Source organism: Cricetulus griseus, assembly GCF_003668045.3.
Source record: "Cricetulus griseus strain 17A/GY chromosome 1 unlocalized genomic scaffold, alternate assembly CriGri-PICRH-1.0 chr1_1, whole genome shotgun sequence".
Taxonomy (NCBI): domain Eukaryota; kingdom Metazoa; phylum Chordata; class Mammalia; order Rodentia; family Cricetidae; genus Cricetulus; species Cricetulus griseus.
This window is the reverse complement of record NW_023276807.1, coordinates 234,989,492-235,004,183: the sequence shown is the minus strand read 5'-3', so window position 1 is coordinate 235,004,183 and position 14,692 is coordinate 234,989,492.

The following is a 14,692-nucleotide window of genomic DNA, read 5'->3' as shown; positions in this document are numbered from 1 at the left end:
CTGTCTCATTTTGTCTAGATGATAGTCACTGGTTATTTACTCAAACATTAGATGTTGCTGTGAAGTTATTTCACAGGTCTGGTGAACATCTAAATCCTGTTGATTTCAATGGAAGCATTTCATTACTCATAATAATAGAATGGACCTAATCTAACTGGTTGAAACTTTAGGGTAAGTATCTGTATGTATGGAAAAGAAATTTTGTCTCAAAATTAAAGCATTATAACAGTTATAATATTAGTGTAATATGCATGTTATATGCGGGATATATATATATATATATATATATATATATACTATTGTATACATATTTATAATTGGCATGTGTCTAATAGCATCATTGAGAGCTCTTTCTCTCCTCTCTACCCTCAAGCACATCAGATCTATCTCTAAAATGGAGAGAAGTAGGAAAGCAGAGATGTATGGATTGGATCCAAAAGATGTGGAAACTAGTTAGTGGAACTCAACAAGGTAAGAACATAGAATGACACTGGAATTTTGAATTACATAACTGAATTTACATAAAGATCTGTGATTAAAATAAAAAGGTTGCAACAATTCTTTTTTTCAGAGAAGACATGTTTATCCTTGAGATTTAGATTTTGAGGCATATGTGTAATTGCCAAGAGAAAATACACAGTAATATTTAAATTCCAGACCCTTGTCTGTTATGAGCAGAAAAGCAATATCCCATCAGGGTATTCAAGTCAATAGGATAACAATAAACTGTCTCAAAAGAGTTTTCTGTACTCAAAAGAGTACAGAAACTGACTAGAAGTTGGGAAAATCTACAGATATTTCCTTTCTTTGTTTTCTCCATATTTTAGCATCCTATCCAAAGAAGAGAAAAAGTATGATGACAGCTTTAAATGACCCATTAGAGCCCAAACCAGGAAGTTACATGGTTATGTGAGCAAGAGCCATCTTAGGGGAAACGAAAAGACCAGGTTGTAGAATGGTTGGGGCCTGTTAAAGAAGAGATGAGGATTAAACCAGTAAAGATGATAAGAGAAATCAGACATCACCCAGAATGGTGCGTGTTCAAAGAATAAGGCACATGTTAACTACAGGGGTCCCAGCATTCCCAGATACAGAGACATCATTGTGCTTTGTAGGCTTGTTTGATTTATGTATAGATCATTATATAGTATATTTTCACAATATAGGAAAAGAAATAAAGTAGGTTTTCTTATTTTGAGAAAGATCTGGATAGTTAGCATAGGACCCCACAATATTAGAAATAATTGGCAGTTGTATGCAAGCAAAGTCATTATTGTGAAGAAAAGATATCTACTTAAAATGATTGAATGAATGGACTTATCATTTAATCATAGAAATCTGTGATACTACAATGGTCAATGAAACTCTAAAGTATAAAAATCAAGAGGGAAAACAATAGGTATTTTTTGTAGGTCTGAACATGTTTATGTTTTAATAAACAAAAGCATTGATATTGCTTAATTCTATTGCACTGGATATATTTGAACAGGCACCCCTTAACTCTGGGAAGATTTTGTTACATGACAAATATAATTTTTTGGAATATTTACCATTACATGAACTGCTAAGCAAATTACATGAGCCTTTTAGGCAGTCTCTTGTTTTTCTTTTATTGAGAAAAAATTTTTTTTCATAGAATATATTCTTTTCAAAGTGTCTCCTCTCCCAGCTCTTCCCTTTTCCCTCCCATCTCTATCCACAACATTTTGGTCTCTTCTTAGAAAACAAACAAGCATCTAAGAGCAGTAATAAATAAAGATGAGATGACACAAAAACAAACAAATAGGAATAGTAAACAAAGAACCAAACAAAAAGCACAAAAAAAACTCACAAATAGAGACACAAATGTTTGCTCACACAGGAATCCCTTAAAAACACATAAAATCTCACAAAACTGGAGGAGATAATATGTCCAAAGGATGCAGCTTGTATCTTCAATCAGACTCCATTGGAGAAAATTAATTTTTCATTTTTTATTAGTTATTAAATGGGGATTGCTTCTGGGTTAGGGATAAAGGCATGTGTTATTTCTGCTGTCATTGCTAGGAGCCTGTCTGGCATGGACCTCTGCTGTCCATGTGCATGATACTGTATTCACTCTGAGTTCATATGGTCATCTGTCACACAGTCTTTTTTTTTCCATTCATTTATTTAGCTCATAAATAAAGTCATGCACAATTATGATACAGAATACAGTATGTTCACAATGGCTAAATTAAACCAATTAACATGTTATATCACATATATTCATCATTTTTATTTTGAGAACACTTAAAGAATACTATCTCACAACTTTTAAAATATAGCATATTGTTATCAACTATATTTATCATGCTCTCAGTAGACATCTAGACTTCAGAGAGTCCATACCTCTTGTCCAACTGCAGTTTTATATCCTTAAACCAATCGCTTCCCCATTGTTAAAAATCCCACATTGAAGCCTAATAGCCACAATTCTGCTCTCTTTTCCCCTAAGTTCATCATTTCTATGTTACACATAAAATTGAAATTGTGTGACATTTGTCTTCCAATGTGTCACTTATTTTTTTTTTGGCAAGCATATAACTTTACTACTTACTAAAGATGAAATCAAATTGGCATGCACAGGTGAGGACTCACTGACACACCTTGGATTCATCACATATTTGACTTGTTATGCATCAATAGCAGCAACAGCTTTTCCAGGTTCTGCAGTCCTTTGGACAAAATTGTAAAGACATCCAGCACACTCCATTTAAAAAAACAAACAAACAAAAGCAAACAAACAAACAAACAACAACAAAGTAAAAAACAGAATCCCAAGAAATAGCACAGTTCTGTTAATCCTGTGGAACTTGGCAACATTTTTTTTTAAATTAGTTTCTCAGTCATCATCTGGGAAAAAACCATTCTGAGCAACATCATTAAAAACAGCTCTGATGAAGCTGTTTTTATGATGATGGTCACTACTATGTATCATAAAGCAGGGCCACATATGAGTGAGTACATATCATGTTTGTCTTTTTGTGATTGGGTTACCTTGCTCAGAATGGTTTCTTCGAGTTCCATCCATTTTTCCTGCAAATTTCAAGATTCTGTTTTTTTTTTCTGCTGAGTAGTACTCCATTGTGTAAATGTACCACAATTTCTCTATCCTTTCTTCAGTTGAGGGGAATCTAGGCTGCTTCCAGTTTGTGGCTATTACAAATAATGCTGCTATGAACATGGTTGAACATATGTCCTTCTTATATGAATGTGCTTCTTTTGGGTATATGCCTAGGAGTGGAATTGCTGGATCTTGTGGTAGACTGATTCCCATTTTCTTGAGGAATCACCATACTGATTTCCACAGTGGCTGTACAAGTTGGCACTCCCACCAGCAGTGGAGGAGTGTTCCTCTTTCTCCGCATCCTCTCCAGCATAAACTGTCATTGGTATTTTTGATTTTAGCCATTCTGACAGGAGTAAGATGGTGTCTCAAAGTTGTTTTGATTTGCATTTACCTTATGACTAAGGATGCTGAACACTTTCTCATGTGTCTTTCAGCCATTTTAGATTCTTCTATTGAGAATTGTCTATTTAGTTCTGTACCCCACTTTTTAATTGGGTTGTTTGGTGTTTGGGGGACTAGTTTCTTGAGTTCTTGTATATTTTGGAGATCAGCCCTCTGTCAGATGTGGGGTTGGTGAAAATCTTTTCCCAGTCTGTGGGTTGCTGTTTTGTCTTGCTGACTGTCCCCTTTGCCTTACAGAAACTTCTCAGTTTCAGGAGGTCCCATTTATCAATTGTTGACCTCAGAGTCTGTGCTACTGGTTTAATGTTCAGGAAGTGGTCTACTGTACTCATTAATTAAAGACAAAGTATTTCCCACTTTGTCTTCTAATAGGTTCAGTGTAGCTGGATTTATGTTGAGATCTTTGATCCATTTTGACTTAAGTTTTGTGCAAGGCAAAAGGCTTGGGTCTAACTGCAGTCTTCTACATGTCTGCAACCAGTTATGCCAGCACCATTTGTTGAAGATGTTGTCTTTGTTCCATCGTATAAATTTGGATTGTTTGTCAAAAATCAGGTGTTCATAGGTGTGTTGGGTAATATCAGTGTTTTCAATTCTATTCCATTGCTCTACCAATCTATTTTGTGCTAATACCAAGCTGTTTTCAGGACTATAGCTCTGTAATAGAGCTTGAAGTCAGGGATGGTGATGCCTCCAGAAGTTCCTTTATTGTATAGGGATGATTTGGCTATCCTAGGTCTTTTGTCTCTCCATATAAAGTTGAGAATTGTTCTTTTAAGGTCTGTGAAGAATTGTGTTGGGATTTTGATGGGGATTGCATTGAATCTGTAGATTGCTTTTGGCAAGATTGCCATTTTTACTATGTTGATCCTACCTATCCAAGAGCATGGAAGATCTTTCCATTTTCGGGTATCTTCTTTAATTTCTTTCTTTAGAGACTCAAAATTCATATGGTACAGGTCATTCACTTTTTTGGTTAGTGTTACTCCAAGGTATTTTATGTTGTTTGTGGCAATGTAAAGGGTGATGCTTCTCTGATTTCTTTCTCCACCAATGTGACATCGTATATAGTAGGGCTACAGATTTTTTTTTGAGTTAATCTTGTATCCTGCCACTTTGCTGAAGGTGTTTATCAGCTGTAGGAGTTCCCTGGTTGAGTTTTTTGGATCACTTATGTAGACTATCATATCATCTGCAAATAGTGAGTGTTTGACTTCTTCCTTTCTTATTTGTATTCCCTTGATCTCCTTTTGTTGTCTTATTGCTCTAGCTAGAACTTCAAGGACAATATTGAAGAGGTATGGAGAGAGTATACAGCCTTGTCTTGTACCTGATTTCAGAGGAATTGCACTGAGTTTCTCTCCATTTAAATTTATGTTGGCTGTTGGCTTGCTGTGTATTGCTTTTATTATGCTGAGGTATGTTCCTGTTATCCCTTATTTCCCCAGGACCTTTATCATGAAGGGATGTTGGATTTTGTCAAAGGCTTTTTTGGCATCTAGTGAGATGATCATGTGATTTTTTCCTCAGTCTGTTTATATGGTGGATTACATTGATGGATTTTTGTATGTTGAACCATCCTTGAATCCCTGGGATGAAGCCTACTTGATAGGGATACATGATTTCTCTGATGTGTTCTTGGATTCGATTTGCCAATATTTTATTGAGAATTTTTGGGTCAATGTTCATGAGGGATATTGGTCTGTACTTCTCTTTCTTAGTTGTGTCTTTGTGTAGTTGGTTGATTATCAAGATTATTGTGGCCTCATAAAAAGAATTTGGTAAAGACCCTTCTGTTTCTATTGTGTGGAATACTTTGAGGAGAATTGGTATTAGCTGTACTTTGAATTTCTGATAGAATTCTGCACTGCAGCCATCTGGCCCTGGGCTTTTTTTGGTTGGGAGATTTCTAATGACTGCATCAATTTCATTGGAGGTTAGAGGTCTATTTAAGTTGCTTATTTGTTCTTGATATAATTTTGGAAACTGAAACCTGTCCAGAAAATTGTCCATTTCCTTTAGATTTTCAAATTATGAGGAATATAGGTTTTCAAAGTATGACCTGATGATTCTCTGGATTTCCACTGTGTCTGTTGTTATGACCCCTTTTCATTCCTGATTTTATTAATTTGCATGTTCACTCTTTGTTGTTTGGTAAGTTTGGATAAAGATTTGTCTATCTTGTTGATTTTCTCGAAGAACCAACTTTTTGTTATATTGATTCTTTGTATTGTTCTCCTAGTTTCCATTTTATTGATTTCAGCCCTCAATTTGATTATTTCCTGGAGTCTGCTCCTCTGGGGTGTATTGACTTCTTTGTTTTCTAAAGCTTGCAGTTGTGCTTTTAATTCTCTAGTGTGATTATTCTCCTGTGTTTTCATATGGGCATTTAGCACTATGAACTTTCCTCTTAGCACTGCTTTCAGAGTATTCCATAGGTTTGGATATGTTGTGTCCTCATTCTCATTGAATTATAGGAAATCTTTAATTTCTTTTTTTATTTCTTCCTGGACCCATGAATTGTGCAATTGGGTGTTACTTAATTTCCATGAGTTTGTAGGTTTTGTGTAGTTCTTGTTGTTGAATTCTAATTTTAAAGCATGGTGGTCTGATAAGACACAGGGTGTTATTTCAATTTTTTTGTACTTGTTGATGTTTGCTATGTTGCCATGTATGTGGTTGATTTTAGAGAAGGTTCCATGTGGCGCTGAGAAGAAGGTAAATTGTTTTGTATTTGGGTGGAATGTTCTATAGATATCTGTTAAGTCCAATTGTGCCATAACTTCTACTAATTCTTTTGTTTCTTTGTTAAGTTTCTGGTGTTTCTGTCCAGTGGTGAGAGTGGGGTGTTGAAATCTCCCACTATAAGTGTGTGTGGTTTTATGTGTGATTTGAGTTTTAGTAATGTTTCTTTTACAAACGTGGATGCCTTTGTATTTGGGGCATAAATGTTCAGAATTGAGAGTTCATCCTGATGGATTTCTCTTGTGATGAGTAGGAAAAGACCTTCTTCATCTCTTTTGACTGATTTTAGTTTAAAGTCCAATTTATTGGATATTAGGATTGCTACCCCCCCCTTGTTTCTTGGGTCCATTTGATTGGAACATCTTTCCCCAACCTTTAATTCTTAGGTACCGTTTGTCTTTGAGGTTGGGGTGAGTTTCTCATACGCAGCAGAAGGAAGGAGTCTGTCTTTGTATCCATTTTGCTAATCTGTGTCTTTTTATAGGGGAGTTAAGACCGTTAATGTTGATGGATATTAATGACCATTGATTATTGTTCATTCTTGTTTGTTTTTGATTTGGTGATGGTGGCAAGATTACGTGTGGGATTCTATCCCTTTTTTCTTTTGACTGTTGGAAAATTGGGATTATCTCTTGCCTATGTCTTTCTGGTTGTAGTTAACTTCCCTGGGTTGCAGTTTACCTTCCAGTATTTTCTGTAGGGCTGGATTGGTGGATATGTATTGTTTGAATCTGGTTTTTATCATGGAATATCTTATTTTCTCCATCTATAATGATTGAAAGCTTTGCTGGGTATAGTAGTCTGGGCTGGCATCCATGGTCTCTTAGTGTAGGTAGAATATCGATCCAGGACCTTCTGGCTTTCAGAGTTTCCAAGGAAAAGTCAGAGGTGATTCTGATAGGTTTGCCTTTATAGATTACTTGACTTTTTCCTTTGCTGCTCTTAACATTTTCTCTTTGTTGTGTATGCTTGGTGTTTTGATTATTATGTGGCGAGGTGACCATTTTTTTGGTCCAGTCTATTTGGTGTTCTGTAGGTTTCATTGGCATGTCTTTCTTTAGGTTGGGAAATTTTTTTTCTATGATTTTGTTGAATATGTTTTCTGCACCTTTGAGTTGGATTTCTTCACCTTCTTATATACCTATTATTCTTAGGTTTGGTCTTTTAACAGTATCCCATATTTCCTGGGTATTTTGCGTTAGGGATTTGTTGGACTTAAGATTTTCTTTTTTTGATGAATCTGTTTCCACTAGTGTGTCTTCAACTCCTGAGATTCTCTCTTCCATCTCTTGTATTCTGTTGGTTATGCTTACATCTGTAGTTCCTGATCGTTTACCCAGCTTTTCTATTTCCAGCATTGCCTCAGATTGTGCTTTCTTTATTGTCTCTATTTCGGTTTTTAGGTCTTGAACTGTTTCTTGTATTTTTTGGTTTGTTTTGTCTTCAATTTCTTTAAGGGATTTTCTCATGTCCTCTTTGAGGTCCTCTATCATTTTCCTAAAGATGTTTTTAAGGTCATTCTCTTCTGGTTCATCTGCATCATGATGTTAAGGTCTTACTGGTGTATGGTTCCTAGTCTATGGTGGTGTCATATTGGGTTTTCTGTTGTTGGATGTGCTTTTACCTTGTCCTCTTCTCATCCTTTCTTCTGGTGGGTGTAGCAAGTGTTTCTTGTTCTCCTGGTGGGAGTGGGACCACGGTTCCCTTCTATTAGATGCAAACAGATCCAATACTCTGATGTCGGTTCTCTTCTCGTGGATGGAGGTGTCACTGTTACCCAGGTGTTGGCAATGTCTGGGTGTGCTGGGTCCCACTGGGTGGGCAGTTGGAGACAGAGTTGCAACTGGGCCTCAGGATGTCGGATCCCGCGGCCGAACTCCATATGGTCACTTGTGTCAGATGACTCTGAGCAGCGACGAAGAACCGGAACTGGAAACAGTTCCTGGCCTACCTGGGCAGGCAGATGGAGGCCAGGCTGCCTCTGGGTGTTCGGTGTTCGGTGTTCGTAACCTGCCACCACCGATCTGGGTCTGGCAGGCAGGCTGCTTGCCTCAGATGACTCTGAGCAGCAATGATGAACCGGCTGTCACACAGTCTTTAGAAGGCCTTGTTTCTTTGGTGTCCACCATCGCCTCTGGCTTTTATTTCTGCCTCCTGTTCTTTGGGGTTTCTTCAGCTCTGAGTGGAGGGATTTAATTGAGATACCCTCTTTAGCACTGAGTGTTCTGAGGTTTCTCTCTCACTGCATGTTGTCTGACTGTAGGCCTCTATATTTGTTCTCAGATCCATGAGTATAGCAGAATGCTATTCAGAATATATATATATATATATATATATATATATATATATATATTACTGGTAAGTTCCTTTATCAGAACAGTAGCATTTGTTTTTCCTCTGAGTTCCTGGCCTATCTAGTCTCACATTCTTGACCACCTAAGTAATTTAGGGTATGGGTTCCTTTTCATAGAGTGGGCCTTAAGTCCAATAAGATAGTAGTTGGTCAGTCCCAAAAGCTTTGTGCCACTATTGCACTAACACATCTTATAAAAAGGACATCATTATAGATCAAAGGGTTTGTAGTTGGGCTGGTGTTTACCTTTCTTCTTCAGTAGCATGCACAGTACTTTCTAGTACCATGAACTGTAGCCAGTAGGGGAAAAGGCTCTATGTAGGCACCCATTTGACTTCACTATATTCCATGAGTTGTGTAGGTATTGTCTTCTGCAAAGGGCCTTATTATCAGTTTATGGAGAGTGACCAATAGCCTTGTAAATAGTCTGGCTTATTTGGGGGGTTCGAATGAGGCTCTCTTGACTAACAATTCAATTAGATGTAACCTATTTCTACCACTAGAAGCTTCATTTGTTGACAAGAGATATTCAATTACAGCTCCTTCTTCCCTGTTATTTGATTTTATTTAGATTGCCTTCATGCATGTCTATGTTTGAGGAAGCTTTTGCAATTTCATATTTTTGATGAATGGAAATTTATTGTAGGTTTCTGACCCTTTCTCTTTTATCTAACACAGGACTTTTGGCTACCTACTTTAAAAAATATTACTATAAATATGAACATAAAATGAATTGACTTACTCAAGGAATGTTTAAAACATCAACTCAGTTTAGTCTGGTATTTTATCCTGGTCTCGGATAAGGCTGTGTGAACAGCAGATGAGATGCACTTACTCCTAAGGAAATACAAGCATTTCTCTTAATGAGGGCCTGGAGAAATAGCTAAGGAGAGAGTCCTTAATGGGAGGTATTCCATCTTGAAAGATTAACATATAAACAGGTACTAAACCAAACAAACCACGGATATTTAAGCTGTAAAATGAAAGGAAAGAAAAATATATTCTAAATCTATATTAAAAGTAATGCCATGTCGCTGTGCGGAACTCCAGTGAGGGTTGTGGAATGAATCTTTAATGGTATCATTTATGCTTGTCCCAGCGCACTATGTTCACAATGAGAGCAACCTACAAATCTTGATGTACCATTTTATTTGCTCAGAGAACTGGCCACCATCCCGCAGAGCAGCCACTGTAAATTAGAAATATATCCTGTTTGGTTTGAGTTTTGAGCACAACACATTTGGAAATTTATGAAGTTGCATAAAAGCACACAAAAAGCATTTCGAAGGCAGTTTAGCCCCATGGCTTTCTTCTGGACTTGAAAGTCAGACAGGGAGGAACTGGGTATGTTAAATATGCCACGGCTCCGTGCAGAGGCTCGGGCTAATTCTACCGAAACGCTGCCTTCTATTCCTTGTTGAGTTTCTGGCAATCACATCCACATGCTCCAGTGGATCCTACCCTAGACAACGAAACATGAATCCTAAGAAATGGTGATTCTCACTGTGTGAACATGCTGATGGTATTCTCATCCCTCCTTTTGCTGCATAATGTGTGAAGTCAGAGAAGCCACATTTTAGGTGCAATAATTCATGTCATAGCAATTTCAGACATGAAAAACTGCTGAATCACAGTTTTCATCAGGAATTTCACTTGTATGAAAATGTATTTTACTAAAAGTGATAAATACCTTGAGCTTGTTTTAAAACTAGCAAAATATTGATTTCTTGTCCCTAACTCTATTTAAAAATGCTACTGCATCTGGTGATCTTGGGCTTAAATATTGGTAACAATTTTGAAAATTGGTATTAACTTACAGTTACTCATTTTAATGGTATTTGAATTCATAATTGTTTTACATCTAAATCAAATATAGATGTTTTCCAACTTACAGTGGGATTATGTCCCAATAAAACCATTATAAATTGAGAATATTGCAGATCTAAAGTACCTTTAGTGCATCTCCTATACTGCTGCCCATTGGCGCTCAACCACACACTGTACTGAAAAGCTTTGGTTGTTTTCCCTTATCCTTGTGGTGCTGAGGTTAACTAGAAGCTTCTGCTCACAACATTGCAAGAGAATACATAAATTCTGCATACCATTGTCCCTGGGAAAGGCTCAGATTCAAAGTACTGTTTCCAGTTTCTGATCCACTGTAAGTGGAAAAATTTTAGGGTGATCCTTTGGAGACTCTCTGTACCAATTTTGGCAGTCTAGATTTGATATTTCCTTCCTGATTGATGAGCATCAAAATAGCTAGTTTTCCAAGATATAACACTATGGGAGAATATTATTTATATTTTGTATTCACCCAATTATCTCTGAAACATATATACAACATATTGAGGAGGAAGAGAGATAGAAAGAAAGAGAAAGAGAGCACTCTAAATAGATTAAAGCCTTGATTTCTTGTAAAAGACTCAATTTCAAACAAATAATTGGATAGCTGAGGAGGGCAGAAACTTATTATCAAAAAAGACAGTCCTAAATAATTAAAATACTGACTTGGAAAAGGCAAAAAGAGAAAACTATTAGCAGATAATTTCCCCATTTTGGAGGCAATTGTTCCCAAATATAACTACTTCTAGTTTGAGAATGAGGGAGGAATTCAGATAGAAACAAATTGACAAAAAATAAAAATAAATTCATACTTTTTCACAATATGTAAACGAAACTCATGCATCACAGACAAAATAAAGGAATATTGATGAAAACAAAATCTCATGAGGTAGTTGCTTGAAGTTATCAAATGTGATGCATTTGAATGGGGTATAAAACACTATACCTAATATTAAAAATTTGGAAAAGATTCAGAGCATACCACCCTGTGATATGTCAGTCTAGCATGAATTACTTTGAGCTGAAAGCAACCCATTCCTTGTTTGTCTGAAAGTAGTACATAAATTCCTCTTGTGGAGGTGTTTTCTGACATCTTTCTTACCTAGAAAGAACGACAGCCTTTTACACCCAGAGAGACAATGACCTGAGATGGACCTGCACAGAAATATACAAGAAAACATTGATGAAGGAGCTGGGACCTTCTGTTGGCATCCCTGCCAGGTGCACATATTTGTTTCCCATCAGCTTCCCACCATGGAAAGTCAAAAGTGTTTTGGTTTCCCATGTTCCATTTCTACAAATGTAGTATTGTTCATTAAGATAACCTAAACGCACAAGCTCCCACTTCTCCTTTGTGTTACTCCTAACCTTAACACTGTGAACATGTCCACTGTATGTGTTAAAATACTCTGCTTCTTTCCAACATATTAATCTGTGTTTGGTCAGCTGAATTTTCAATATTCTAGCTGGAAAAGATAGAGGTGTAAGAGTACAAGCATATTTTTCTTAACATACAATAGTTTTGTGGAATTGGATAATTTCTAGTTATGGGAAATTCAGTAAAAAAAAAATATGCCTGTGATTGATACTTCTACAGCATAAACTCCACACTAAGCTTCAGAGACCACCATGGATGAGGGAACAAAAAGAATGCAAATGCTAGAAGACTAGGAAACTTACTATGAAATAATATCTTTTAAGTAATAGGGAAGTTGCATTCATGAAGTCTCAAAAATATGGTAGTTTAAACAAAATTTTCATAATGATATCACTATTTGTCATGGTGATGAAAATGGGGAAAATCTCAGAGGGTCATATTCTACAATTAGTAACTACAGGCACCTAATGATTGCTGAAAGACGGCGAATCAATCTTTCCCAGAATAATCCTTTCAACCAACCCCAAATGGTCAGTCATCAAAACATATACTTATAAGCAATACTAAATACACTCAGAAATTTCTGCTTGCATGTTTTTTGTGTATGTGTTGTTGAGTGGGTGTGTGTGTGTACTAATAATAATGAAAAAGGGGGTCATTAGCTTTAGGGAGCAGGGGGTATGGTAGGAGTGTGATGGGGATGAAGAGGGGAAATGATGTGAAGAGATTACACATATAGAAAATTGTCAGATTGTCAAAAAATATTTAAAGTTTTTAAACATTTAAATATGATTACAGACCTGTTTTACAGACCATGCTAAACAGGCCAATTTTGGATGTAGTGTAAATATTTTTATCCTAGCGTGCTCTTTAGAGAGCAACCCCATCTTCAAAATACAGGATTTTTAGGGCTCAAATAAGTGTTCATAACTGTCTGGAATTTTTACGAATTACAAAGTTACAAAGTTTATTGTTGTTATTTTATTATAAATTGATAGCTGGTTTAAGAATAAAAAGCTAGGTAATTTCTTTCCTAGTATGTGAATAAATAGAAGAAACTGTTAAGAAGAGGACATGGGATGAGAGTTATTTGACAAAGTTTAACTTTATTTTAGTGAATTCTCAGACACCCAGATCCTAGGATGCCTATGTTCTATTTTGAGTAAAATTTCCAGAAATAGTAAACTTGATTTTTCTAATACAATACTAATACAATCTTATTCAATATTTTAATAGCAAAATATTACTCCTGATTACATGTAACATATGTCTACCATATACCCAGCATTACTTTTTTGAATCAGAATTTCTCTATGTAGCCTGTACTTCTGGAAACTGCTGCATAGCCTAGGTTAGCCTTGAACCCTGTATGATTGCAACTGCTCATATCACTGAGCTGAACTACCATGCCCAATTCACATACCAAAAATTAATTATTGAATCAAACAATCTATTGCCCAAAGACATCAATTAGCTTTCATAATGGCTAAGTGAATGTAGGGAAATTGGGATTTCCCCTCTTGGGGTTCTTACTGTTATTAATAAAAGCATTTAAGAAAGGACTCAAATGGAAGCTTGAGTATAATTTTGTTAGATTTTTAAAAGAAAAATCCCCAGGAAGTAAAGATAGGAAACTCAGAAGCTGCTCAAAAGAGAAAATGTGTAAGATCAGAGTAGAAAAAGCCATGGGTATCAGGAACATCGTGGACAAACAACTAAATGGTGAGAGGAGTAAGTAATTCCACAAGAGTAGAAGAGTAAGTAAGTCCCAAATACCCCAAAGACATACTTATACTCTGCCTAGCATTCCAAAGAAAAAGAAAAAAAGAAAGAGGGAAAGGCACACCTTTCTCAGGCAAAAAGGTAGCCAGACCCAGCTGAACATCATGGCAGCTGAAAGAGATTATGCTAGCCGTAGGGAATACTCAAATGGAAAAATACATTATTTCATTAAAGAGATAAATGTTCCTTATAGATTAAGGTGAATCTGCCTTCCTGGGGGTGGTCCTGCATACCTGAATAATGACATTCCCAACTGGATGAACTATTAAAGAATTAGAAAATGGAAAATCTCCACATAGAGGTAGGCTTCACTCCTTTGGCTAGGAGCTTTCCTTTAATGGTCCATTAATGGTTCTCTAATATGCAGACTATTAATTTTCTAATCATGACACTTAAACTTCTCTTAAAATAAAAACTTTTAACTAAAATGCAGTAGTAAATATAGCAAGTACTTTATAAAGCACACATGGTAGATGCAGGCTCAGATGTCCCTGGTGACCCATCCTCATCCTTCTGCTATCCTTGGCTTTTCTATGTAACTGAATTGAAGGACTTACTTGTGCTATAGATCACAACAAAGGCAACAGAATGACATACCTGACTATGGTCTTGCATTTCTTTTTCTCTCTTGTTTACTCTGTCCTACTCTCTTGCAGCCTTGATGTAGAGAAAGCCAGATATCATGCAGTAGGGTGCATTATTGAGACACATAAGCAGGAAGAAATGGCCAGCAACCACAGGGGATCTACAGCTGCCCATAAACACTTGAAGCACATCTTTCTCCCCATGTGTCTAGCGATGATGTTAGCCCACTAGCACTTTCAACTAAACTCTGCAAATAGACACTTCACTAAATAGCTATATATCTGAAACACATAAGTATTGACAAATTTGGGCTGGAGGGATAACTCAGCCACTAAAGTACTGACAAAATTAGTATTGTTTTAAGCTGATGTGTTTGGAGGTAACTCCTGCAGCAACACACAAACATGTCATCCTGAATTTTAAATTTTCCATCCTAGAAAAATTGATTTTGTTTACTGAGTAATACCTATGCAAAATACTTACGTACGGGTAACACCTGGCTAAAATCATAATC